At 33.8% G+C, this 12399-nt stretch overlaps 1 long non-coding RNA gene across 1 annotated transcript; it reads left to right on the top strand.

Annotated features, from left to right (window-relative positions):
- Nucleotides 1-8301: 8301 nt before the first annotated feature.
- Nucleotides 8302-8941, top strand: LOC149561497 (uncharacterized). The gene is made up of 2 exons (XR_016363441.1): nt 8302-8422; nt 8633-8941. It is a non-coding gene; the product is annotated as an uncharacterized LOC149561497 (long non-coding RNA).
- The last annotated feature ends 3458 nt before the right edge of the window (nt 8942-12399 follow it).

Genomic DNA, 12399 nt, shown 5'->3' with positions numbered 1-12399 from the left:
TTTCAACAATATCCTCACTAGATTTATGTAGATGATAGATTTTTTCCCACATGTTTGTTGCATTATTTACAACATGCTCAATGTCTTTGATTAGTAACAAACAATTGTGGAATCTAATCATCATGTTACCTTCATGATCTTTCAGTGATTACTTCACTTCTGCATCAGTGAGACTCGACAGGAGATTCTTCAAGGTTTGCTCAAAGATATCCTTGATAGTCTTGATTGCAGTCTCCCATCTTGGTTGCAACCTCTCCAATAGCTCTTTAGAGATCTGAGAGGCAATATTGTCCGGAGAGTATTTCCATCTTCCCATTTTACTCAATACCAGTTCCTCAATCTGCATTTTCTCCTGTTCTGTTCTTGTTTCAAACTCCAATGCTTTGAAGTTTGTGAAGCTAGTACCTACTTCTAATTCCTTCAATCTTGCCTCAAATGTGAGTGGAGTCTTGAAGAGTACAGGTTCCTTCTTCCCCTGTCTTGTTCTCCTGGAGAAGACTGCAGTAGCTTTCTTTTAAGGTTTGCTGATAATCACCTTACCTTTCTTCTGTTGAGGCTTCTCTTCTTTTTCTAACTCGGTTTCCTCTTCTTCTTCATCATCTTCTCCTTTCCCTTCAGTAATCATCAGAGGACCAACTTCTGTTTTTAGCTTTGCAATCTTCCTCTTTACTTTGCTAATAACCTAAGGGATTTTAATTTGAAGCTCAATTCTAGCCTTAGCTTCATCATAAGTTCCAAAGACTGGTTGCTTTTGGTCTACTGGTTCATTCACCAGTGCTTCTATGATATCTCTGGTTTCATCAATATTGACCTCATAAGGAAGAGGTTTCACCCATGCAACTCGGGGCCTAACTTCCTGTATGTATACTTTTTCACAGTCTACCATAAAGCATACATCTTCTTTATATTCCTCAACCAGTTTAGGTGGAATCTGGAACCTATTGTTCATTCTTTCCTTAAAATCTTCAAAGTAATTATCCAAAACACTGTCAAAATTTTCACCTAACTCTGCAATGAACTCATTTATTTGATAAAGAATGGAAATATCTTTTCCCCATACTACTGATCCTTTTGATGGAAAAGACTTTTGAACATAGAAAAATAAACAAATCAAAAGTGAACCAAATTTGTAGGAGTTTTTCTTTGAAGTCCTTATGCTTTCCATATTTTTATTAAATTGAGACAAAAGCAATTCAGACAAATCAAACTCAACATTCTTCTTTACTATCTTATATGCTAAATCTATTGCTTCACAAGGTACACTGTTTGAATGGCTCGAACTGTAAATTTTATGAGCAATGATGTGAATACCAAATCTTAATTCAGTGTCAGCTACTGTACTGAGCTTAAGTCCTCTACCATCCCATTCTGCTTGGGTTAGCCTTTGCAATTCTTCCTAACCTAGGGTTTTGGTAGACTTAGCTTTGCTCAACATGGGAAGGCCAGTAATCTTGTTAATCATTTTCTTTGTGATAAGCACTGGTTGCTCTAACCACAGTTGCCCATTGTGAACCTGACTGAGTACATACCTAATCCATTTAACTTGAAAATTCCTTGGCAAATGTGAAATGTGGGTTAACCCTTTTGTTTCAAGATGCTTATGCTCAAGTTTCAAATTTCCATCTATGCTCATTTCTCCTAGAGCATTATCAATTTATAGGTTTCCAAGTTCTTGAATGGAACATTTGAAATGAGAGCAAATGTCATTTATAAGGAGTACCTTTGGAGGAATTTGAGACTGAGCACCGTTAGGATCAAGTGATTCTGCAATTGCTGGTGCCAATTTGAAGTTCAATGCCTTCCATTCCACACCTTTAACCAGCATTTCTGAGCCTCTCTTTGCCTTGGAGCTGCTACTTCCGGATGCCATTGCTGCTTAGTAAGTGAAGAGAAATTCTGAACAGATTCTTCACCCTTTAAAATTTGCTCGAAATTTCTTTAAGCTTGCTCTGGAATTGCAGAAGATAACTTAGCTCTAAGTTCATAGTGAAGAATGAGATCAAATTTTTCCCTTTTTGACAAAAAATTTGTCATAAATGCTTGGTACGACGGTAGATGAAATGATAGGTTGTCATCCACTTGCTCGGTAGATACTATCAACTCGGTCATGAAAAGAAAACATTGATGTATCGACCTAACTCGGTAAGGTCACGAACCGACCTTGCTCAGTTGATATAACTCGGTAAGTGAAACTTTATTGCACCCGACTGAACTCGGTTATGTCTAGGATCAAAGTGTATCTGGATACTATTCTAATCATCTTTCTTCTTGTGGAACTATTTAGGATAATTCTTGGAGGATGCAATTCCATACTTTCTTTTATGAATATTAATTAGAAATGGTGGAGTCACTCATTTCTTGAGTGATATTGCTATTGCTTGACTTATCTTGTTCGGTAGATTTTGGAATCCACTGTTGCTTCATTTGCTTCCGAATGTTGTCTACTTTGATTTAGTTCTCATCTTCAATTCTTTCTATATTCATGAAATTTCTAGCTATATGACCAATTTCTATACATGTATAACACCTTACAGTAGTGTCCTTCTTCGTTAGGTGATGTCTTGCACAATTTATGCCAGTATGTCCATATTCTCCACAATAGTGACATCTACACCAGGTGTTGTAGTCCCATCCAAATATGACTTTGACAAGTTTTTTAGCTAGATCGAATGGTTTGGATCTGCATTGGAATGCCTTGTGACCATGTGTTTTGCATTTATGACAGTTGCCTTCAAATTTTGGTTTTTCTTTGCACTCATTTGCTTTGTGACCATGCTGATTGCAATTGAAGCATTTACCATTGAATTTTGCTTTTCCATTGCTCCAGCATTTTTTTGATGTATGACCTAACTTACCAGAATGATTACAAGTGGGTTTTTGATTCCTTTGTTCACCTTATTTGGAGGATTCACCTTCTTCCTTGTATCCAAGACTAGCTTTACCTTTATGTCTATAAAGATTTTCCTCATTTTGTTGATTTAATTGATTCATATCATCTTGGGATTTCATCATTCTTTCATTGAATTGCCTTTCAGAGATTAGATCATTTTCCAAGCTTTCATTGATTTGTCTCTCAATTCTTAAATCATTCTGTAGACTTTCATTGATTTTCTTTTCAATGTTTAAATCATTCCTTATTCTTTCATTTTGTACTCTGAGAATCTTGATTTCTTCATTTCCATTGGAGAGTTGGTCTATAAGGTCTTCATGTTGATGGGATTGATTATGAATTTTATGGCTTTTATCTTCCAATTCTTCTTGTGCTTTGTTTCTTTGTTCCAAAACTTCACATAGCCTAATTGACTGTATTTCTTGCTCTCTTTTAAGCTTTCTTACCTCTTCTTCTAGAGATCCATTCTTTTCTAGAAGTTCTTTGATTTCCTTGTCAGCTTCTTCTGAACTACTTGATGGTAACAAATCTTCAATATTTTCTTCAACATAGTGATGGTCATTCATTTCTCTTGCAAGTTCCTTTCTTCTTTTTAGGGATTGAGAAAGATGCTCCTTTGCTTCTTTGAGTTAAACCATGGCCATTTCTAGATCTAACTTTTCATTTTCAATAACTTTCTCCAGTTTGAATATCTCCATAACTTAGATCTTTGCTCAAGCTGTCAAACTTTGTCCTGAGAACCAAAAAGCTCTGATACCAATTGTTGGAAATATTCAAGATATAATAGGTTACTAAGAGGGGAGGGGTGAATCAGTAACAATAAAACTTTTAAGTCAATTTAGAATAACCATACTCATCTAGCTTGCTACATAAAAGAACTATTAAACATTTAAACCATATATGCACAGAGATTTGGTGACCCAAAAACCTTCCAAAATAAAAAGTAAAATTGGGGTGGGGATGATACTGACAAAGCTTCGTTACTACAGTATGAAGTTGGTTGTTTAAGGCTTACAATGATCACTTTTGGTGATCTGGCCTGTTAGGAGCACAGAGGATTGCTAGATCCACCTTGTTAGAGGATTTACAAACATACTTTACAAGTATGCACTCTGTTAGGAAATTTGAATAAAGACGGTTAAGTCTACCTTGTTAAAGGATTTACAAGAATGATTCACCTATTAAGATGAACCAATAGATCAACCTACAACTTGACTAGATTCTTTATTGCAGACCACCTTATGTGATTGATGAAATCATTTTTGCTCCTTGTAGACCTTGTTGAGTATTCTTTACTGCTGATGAATTCTCATGTCATATCTTATGTCCCTTTTTTTGTGCAATATTCTATATCGTTTATATCCATTGAATAATATAATACATTACATATATATACCATTCCAATAATTATTCATGCAAGGTCAGCCAAACACAAGTAAACAAAATATAACTGAGTCGGCCAAATAGTAAAATAAACGTGAGTTCTTTAGACAGACTTGATGACCTTCTAATACGCGACATCCACTACGTTACTCAGCATCATCATGCACTCGGTAGAGGTAGGGGCTCAGTTCATACTAGTCATACAACATTGCCTGGAACTCGGTAACCATTGGTGATTTGGTAGATATAGTGTCACTTGGTAGAAACTAACTTCTTCATTAACCTCCTAAGCTCGGTTATCACTAAGTCCTTCCTCACTCGATTAATATTGATTGCATCTTCACTCGGTTAACACTAAGTGCATCTTCACTCGGTTAACACTAAGTACATCTTCACTTGGTTAACACTAAGTGCATCTTCACTCGGTTAGAACTGTGTCTTCGATGCTCATTTTGGACTGTATCTTCGACGCTCAGTTTGAACTATTTCTTTAGTACTCGGTTTGAACTATGAGAAGAGTGTTGTGACTAATGAAAAATAACTTTATGCCAACAAGGTGGGCCACTCATATAATTGCATTGAGATAACTTACATGTGGAATATCTATACCCATAGATTTGATTCACTGTTGATGGATACATGTTAGTTGGCCTTGTTTATGTATTCACTATTGGTGGATACATGTTAGTTGGCCTTGTTTATGGTGGATACATGTTAGGTGGGCCACTCATATCATTGCATTGAGATAACTTACATGTGGAATATCTATACCCATAGATTTGATTCACTGTTGGTGGATACATGTTAGTTGGCCTTGTTTGGTTACTTTTGGGATGAGAGGATGGATAATAAGTGAGTACTTAGATAGTCAGTTATGGTGTCCTATGGCATGATGATTCTCCTTAGTTTGGAAATTTTTGTTTCACTCTATGCAATGTGTAGGCCTAGATAATTGAAATTTTTGTTTCACTCTATGCAATGTGTAGGCCTAGATAATTTTTAGATTTGAGGGATGATGTTCATATGAATGGATAACTTTGTATCACAATTTAATGGGGGCTTTAGAAGTGAATTTATATTCATCATGTGTTGATTGATGATCATCTTTAGTGTTATAGATGTTGGATGACGCCTTAGATTCTATTCTACAAAAGGGTCTTTCAGATTTCTTCGTTCACTAGTTGGAGATGGTATCTTCATGTGATTTGTGATGTTGACATATTTAGGACACAAGGGGTCCTTGGAAGTGATACAGTTTAAATGCTTTCATTTGATATGTTATTATGGTGGCTTTTATGTCATGGTTTTCTCTTTATTACCATTTTAGGGTTGTGACATGATGCAAATATTTGATATATTCACATGGAGCATGTTATCTCTTCACAGGATATTTTTTAGATCATGTTGTCATGTTTATGTTTTTCATTCCATGGTTAGATATTTGTCATTTATCTTGGTTTAGTTTCTTGTTGTTGAGTATTTGATCATTTTATTGATAGTTTATGGTAGTGATATCGTGCATTGGATTTTTACATGGAGTGATTAATTATAGGTTCTCATGGATACTTGAAGACTTAAGTTAGACTAGAGTTCTCTTGATATGAGAGACATTTTATTGAGATGTGTACTTTTAGTGAGTTTTTAGAAGATAGTCTAAGGACCATACATCTTGGTAGGACATGAGTTTGACACCTATGAGGAGATTATTCTTGGATAATTCATGATGACTTTTATATCTTGGAGGAGCATTATCATTCCCCTCTCTTGGTCTACTTGATCATTTATAACTTGAGAGGTATTTCGCAACATTACTTTCAACTAATTTAGAGAGTAATATGTAGATAGAGATATAGAGGGGAGTACAAAGAAATGGTAAGAGGATACACATGAAAAGTGTGTGTTTATAATTTGAAGATATCACTTCTTAATTGTGACTCTTCTATTTCTTAGCCTACTATTTTACCTTATGTACTTCATTTATGTGTGCAAAACATAGTCTAAATTTTATTATGAATAACCTTCCACACCTTTTTGACACAACCATTACATACGTAGGTGTGATTGTTAATTTATATCACTTTTAAACCACTTCAATAACCTCTTCTCCATTTGATAGAAAGCTAACCATTCAATTTATTTAGAATAATGCATATGCATAATATTTGTATTTAAAAGTTAGTTGCTATTATATCTAGCTCCATTATTAGAATCACTATAAATATAGTGCATGTACCATCAAGTGATGATTAATGAGCATAATAAGAATGCCAAATTATTATTTTTTAAATTTTTATAATATCTATCTTCTACTTGTGTTTAATGAGGGAAGCATGAGAAATAGTCAAGGTGTCAAACACACAAGAAGTGGCCCCACATGCATAAAATGACACACATACCTTATCAAATGAATATGATGGATTGTGCAACATATCAATTTGTGCAAGCTCATTTATAATGTGTTTCGTGGATCTATAATCTTTTCAATTCTAGTAGAATTTATTGAGTAATAAAATATTCTACATTATTTTTGCTATTGAATTTGAATCTGAAAATAAAAAGTTGGCAAGACTGACATTTTTCCTATTGCATTATACATTGATGCACTTATTATCATTGTCAAGAACTTTGTATTTGTCATTTCCTCCTCTTGAAATGATGAAATGTTTAATTTTACTTAACAAATTGAGTTATAATATTGTTAATTCACAACATTTCAAATTTTAAAATAAATTAAAGGCCACTTTCATAACAAAAATGATGAAGAAATACAGAATTGAGAAAGGAAGGCTAAGATAAATAAATAAGAAGACTATTGGCAAAGTCGATTTTTCCTTAGGATTATAGGAAAATCTAAATAATTAATCTATTAACTAGATGATGTTAGACTATACACTAAGAACATACTTATCAAAAAGTCAAAGCTAACTTGTAGTCCATTTATTTTAGCAGTGTCCTTATATATATATATGCCGTAGTGTCATCAAATACAATGAGACATATGAAAATTTTGCGTTGATCTTCATGTCATAATCTTGTAGATACAATGAGGTATTTGTTGTAATGTGAAAGTTGTAATCTCCTTAAATATAATGAGATCAAATATAACGAGATGCATACAAGTTCAGCGTAATTTTTAATGTACTCGTTACACAAAGTAAAACCAGAAACATACAAATTCAACATAATTTAAATTAGTAAACACATTTGTAAAATTAGAGGCCAGCCTTCGAAGAATATTCGAAGTGTTGACCCTTTGGAAGAGTTGCCGATGTGCGGCTGAGCCATAATCCATTTGAATGTATCATTCCATGCAAAAGATCGGTTTGTGTATATAATACATTGTTTCGCACAACCTCTAATGGCAAGCTTGCCTTCTCGCTTCCTAGGTTAATGCACCCACATGCCCTTTCTTTCCTACAACATGATGGCAAAAATGACCGACCCCCTATCCTCCTTACAAACAGTACAATTGACCAATTTTCAAAAAAATAAAAAAATCATGGATTTTTCTGAAAAATTCATCATTTGATCTTCATGATCTACATAGTTTGTAGTCGAAAATAATTTTTAAAGAAAGAAAAAAATCACTATGTTTTCGTGAATCTGGAAAAAATAAAGTTAGACTTTGTTTTGTCTACAGATTAGCCTATCCCTTATATACCTATGGGACTGGCTAATCTCCAAACGATTTGTTCATGCCTAAGACCATACTACTATACATACCATGTGTCTAGTGTCAAGTTGTCAAAGTGACAGATGTGACTAAAATTTTGGCAAAATCCTAGTGATCATTAGAACCATGGTTCTCCATCCTAGCCACATCTGGATATGTTAAGTTGTCAATTAACTATTTCAGTTAACCGTGCATTAGGGCTAACTAGTAGGTTCAGTTTTAAAATGTTGGTAAACTGGTAGGTATTGGTAATAATTATGGATTAGTAGGTGTTGACTTCACATGATTGCTTTTCCATGGTTGCAAGAACTAATAATTTATGAATTATTTCATTTCCGTTGTTCTTTGGCTTTACCAATCACTTTAATTTCCATTGTTCTTTGGTTGTGGCTTCTTGGTGTGGTGTGGCGTGGCTCCTTCTGCATAGATCTATAAGAGAAAAGCTTATTTTTGCTACTTCATAGATATGGTATTGGGTAATACAAAGATCTTGATTTTGCAACTTTTGGGTTAAAAAACAAGTTTCATATATTGTTGTATTTTATTTAACTCGTCCATGTCAATTTGATAGAAAATGGGCAAAGCTACTGATCATTTTGATAAACATTTATTTGTGCATAGATCGATGAGCTGATAGGTGCATTTCCATAGATCTGCTATGATACAGAGCATACTTTTGTTTACAGGCACAAGTTGGTGAGAAAATCATTGCATTTGTTTTAAAAGGTAGGGTTTTCTTAATATATCACTTTCCATTTTTTAATACCTATTGGGTTATCTTGTTTAACTATGACCATCTATGTCTTAAGCATCGATCAGGTTGTTTCTCTAATTCATCCTCAAATTTCATAGAGAGGTGCTTCCTTAAATAATTATCGAGAATAATGATGCATTTGGTTGTATGCCCCTCCATTTTATTTTATGAAGAATAATGATTATGATTGGCTAATTGATTAGATAAAAAATGAATTAAAATATGCTCCTTGGTATGTGGATCTATGCATTAGAGGGCTTTCCTTGCTTCTTAAATTTGCCCCTTAAATTTTATGTTTTCATTGAGTGGTTTTTTAAGTTTAATTGATCTCAAGCGCGTATTCAATATCATCAAGGCCCTTTTGATAGAGGAAATATATGCCCTAGTTAAGCCAAACGAACTACTACATCTTGAACATTGTTTTTGGATTGAAAACCCAATTCAAGGAAAACACAGAAAATAAGTGTTCTTTGTTGTTACTAAGCACTCCTTCCATTGCTAGCTTTCTCAAATTTCCTTTTTCACATCCACAAGAATTATTATTTATAATGAAATTTTACAACTATGTGTATTTGAAAAATTGAAATTGTTAATTGTGATCTACTATGGAATCAAAGTTATCAAATTTCTAGAAATTTCATGAGTAGTTCTTTTCTAAGAATATTTCATAGTAACCCAAAACTTGAATTAAAAAAATTAAGTGAAGAAAGAAATATAGAAGAAAAATGTTAGAAAATATACCATATAAAGCCAAGGAAGTAGCTAGCAAAGTATTTGTACATCTTCATGATGAGTAGGTAGATATCCATCCATGTGGTTTTCTTGCTCTATCTTTTTAAAGATTTCCCCATTCATATCATTTTGGTGTGAGTTTGTATGTAGTTATTCATTTTCTCCACTCTACTGCTTGTTGTTTTCTAAGATTCATGCATGACATGTCATTCCCTAAGGTTCAACAATTAAAATATAACTAGTAGTTATTTAACATATATTTAGAGTTGTATAAATAGAGCTTACCTTAAAAAATAACAAGTATGACACTCAAGACCACATACTGAAGTGAAGTGACAATTGAGGAAGTTCATTCGGTTATGTATGCATCCATCCTAAATGATTTAGATCATTCAGAAGGTCACAATCAAGCAAGGACAAGGGAAAGTAAGCTTTTTGATGTCTACCCCATTGTGGGGGCTTAGATATATAACAAATTTCCTTCACTTCTAAATTGTCCAAGGGACTTTCTCAATAGATATACCTTGCAAGTTGATTGATAACATCTACAATGCAAATGAATTTCTCAAATAATTTGTTTAGAATGATGTATGTAAAACCTATTTCATATTCAACTTACCAAACTAATGAGTAGATCTAATCAAAATAAAAAAACCAAATTGACAAAAGAAAGAACACATTAATTATACCTCTATATCATCTGAGTTCACATAGAAATGAATGGTTCTGATATATAAGTTGGTTTTAGATATTGCTAAGATGAGCTTGCATGGATTTGGGCATTGTATATGTCTATTTTATGGGAGGGGAAAATGATGTGGTAAATACATCATACATCATTTTCTTAATGGGATCATATACATTTGTGGGCTTTATACATATATTTTTTTACTTCTAAGGTGGAATGATAATATAACAAATAAAGTATATTTAAGAAAAAGAAAAGTTGGATTAAATGGATTTAAGCATTTGGTTTGTATATTTGGTGAGAATGATAATTTAGATTATAAGATTTGGATATTATATATATATGACTTATGTAAAATTTGGTCTTTGTTTTTTTTTTTTTTTTCTTAATTTGAATTTATTTGTCTTAAATCACACAATTGATTTGGATCAATCCATATAAATTGTAACTTAAAACTTAAATATATTTAATGAAATAATAAATTTTAGATGATAATCATGTGGTTTTAGATATATGTTAGTTTGAGATATAATTTGGTTTCCGATATTTTGGTTTTAGAAATTATTATCATTAAAAGATTATTGCTAAGGCAATTTCTCTTAAAATTTGTCATCTCTTTCCTTTAATTGTGTGGCCCAAGAAAACTAGCTTTATCAAATCAAAATATATTATAGAAAAAATATGTTATTGTCTGGGAAGGTATGGACTTGGCTCACAAGTCCAATCAGCCGGCTATTTTTTTGAAGATAGATTTTGAAAAAGCCTATGACTTGATTAAATGGTTGTTTATTTTGGCTATGCTCCAAGCTCTTGGTTTTGGTCCCAAATTTCTATAGTCCATAAAGATTTTATTTAGCAATGCTAATGCTTCCATTACAATCTATAACTCTTAATTTCATGCCTTTGGGCTTTTTTGTTCCATCAGGCAGGATTGCCCTCTAGCTCCGATGCTTTATGTTCTTACTATTGAAGGGCCTAGCTACTTGCTAGCCCACTTTGTGTCTTCAAGTTTGGTTCATGGCATCTCTTTGCCAAACTTCTCTTCCTATTTGGTTAATGGTCATTTTGTTGATGATTCATTTCTCATTCTTTTGGAGGATGAAGAAAACATCAAGAATGCCTTGAATTGCCTTGACACTTTTTGTCAAGCCTTTGGCTCTACCATTCAATGGCATAAAATGCTCTATTATCGCTAGTCTTTTTTGCGAGCTCCACCTTGTCTTAACAATTTTGAATGGAAATAGGTCACTTGTGGGGAGATTTTCCATTTATTGAGCATTCCTTTTACCTTTCAAGTGTTTCCATTGGATTTGTGGAATGTTGTGCTCACCAAGATTGCAAAGAAGCTAGATTATTGGCTCACAAAACTGGTTTCTCTTGTGGGCAAATTCCATATTTGCTCTAAAGTTCTTGCAGCTATGCATATCTATTATTCTTCTTGTTGGGCTCCTTCAAAAGCCTCCTATAAGAAATTAGAGTGATTTCTCCATGATCTTCTTTGGGCTTCTAGTTCCAACCATCATGGCTTTCACAGAGTTGTTTGGGACTTTTGTTGTCTCCCTAAAGAGTTTGGAGATGTTGGCCTTCTCTCCACAGAGAAGCAAAGGCCTTTCTCAATGTGCCAAATGGATAATTTGTGCCATCACTAGAGATCAAGCGTAGAAGATTCTAGTTTGGCATTGCATTTCCTCTTGGTTTCATATTAAAAAACCTGCATGGAAGGGGATTGGCTTTCAAACTATTCTCATCATGTGAGAGCCTGTGCACATAAAAGGCTCTTTTGTTATCAAGAGCATATGTAAAGCTTGGGAAGTTGTTAAGCCTTGGCTTCTCTGGTCTAGCAATGAGTTTCATGATGGACTCTCTTTGAACTAGTAAAAAATTTGGTGGTCTCCCCTATTTTCCATCCAAGGCATTCCCCTAGACAAGACTCAAGGTGCTAGTCCTCTACATTTTTTCAAAAGAGGCATCAAGACTCCTAAAGATCTATTCTATAGGGTTTCCATGAGCCTCAAATCTTGGGAAGATATGCAAGTCCAATACTATCTCGCCCATTTAGATAGGAAAACTTTTGACTTATTGCTTTTTGCAAATCCAGGTCATTTAATTCATAAAGTGGGTATCCAGTCTGTTAGACCTTGGTGGACTAATTAGAAGTGGTATCCTGCCACTCCTTTCACCAGCTACAAGCCAAGTCTAGGTTATAGATGAATTTCTCCCCATCTACTGATGGTGGATATGCTCAATCAGAGATGGCACTTGCATTCTTGCCTTTCTCA

This window comes from Cupressus sempervirens, chromosome 4 (assembly GCF_028749045.1).
Source record: "Cupressus sempervirens isolate cs-2001-9-10 chromosome 4, ASM2874904v1, whole genome shotgun sequence".
In the NCBI taxonomy this organism is placed as follows: domain Eukaryota; kingdom Viridiplantae; phylum Streptophyta; class Pinopsida; order Cupressales; family Cupressaceae; genus Cupressus; species Cupressus sempervirens.
The sequence above is the reverse complement of the archived record's forward strand: the minus strand, read 5'-3'. Positions and strand labels throughout refer to the sequence as shown.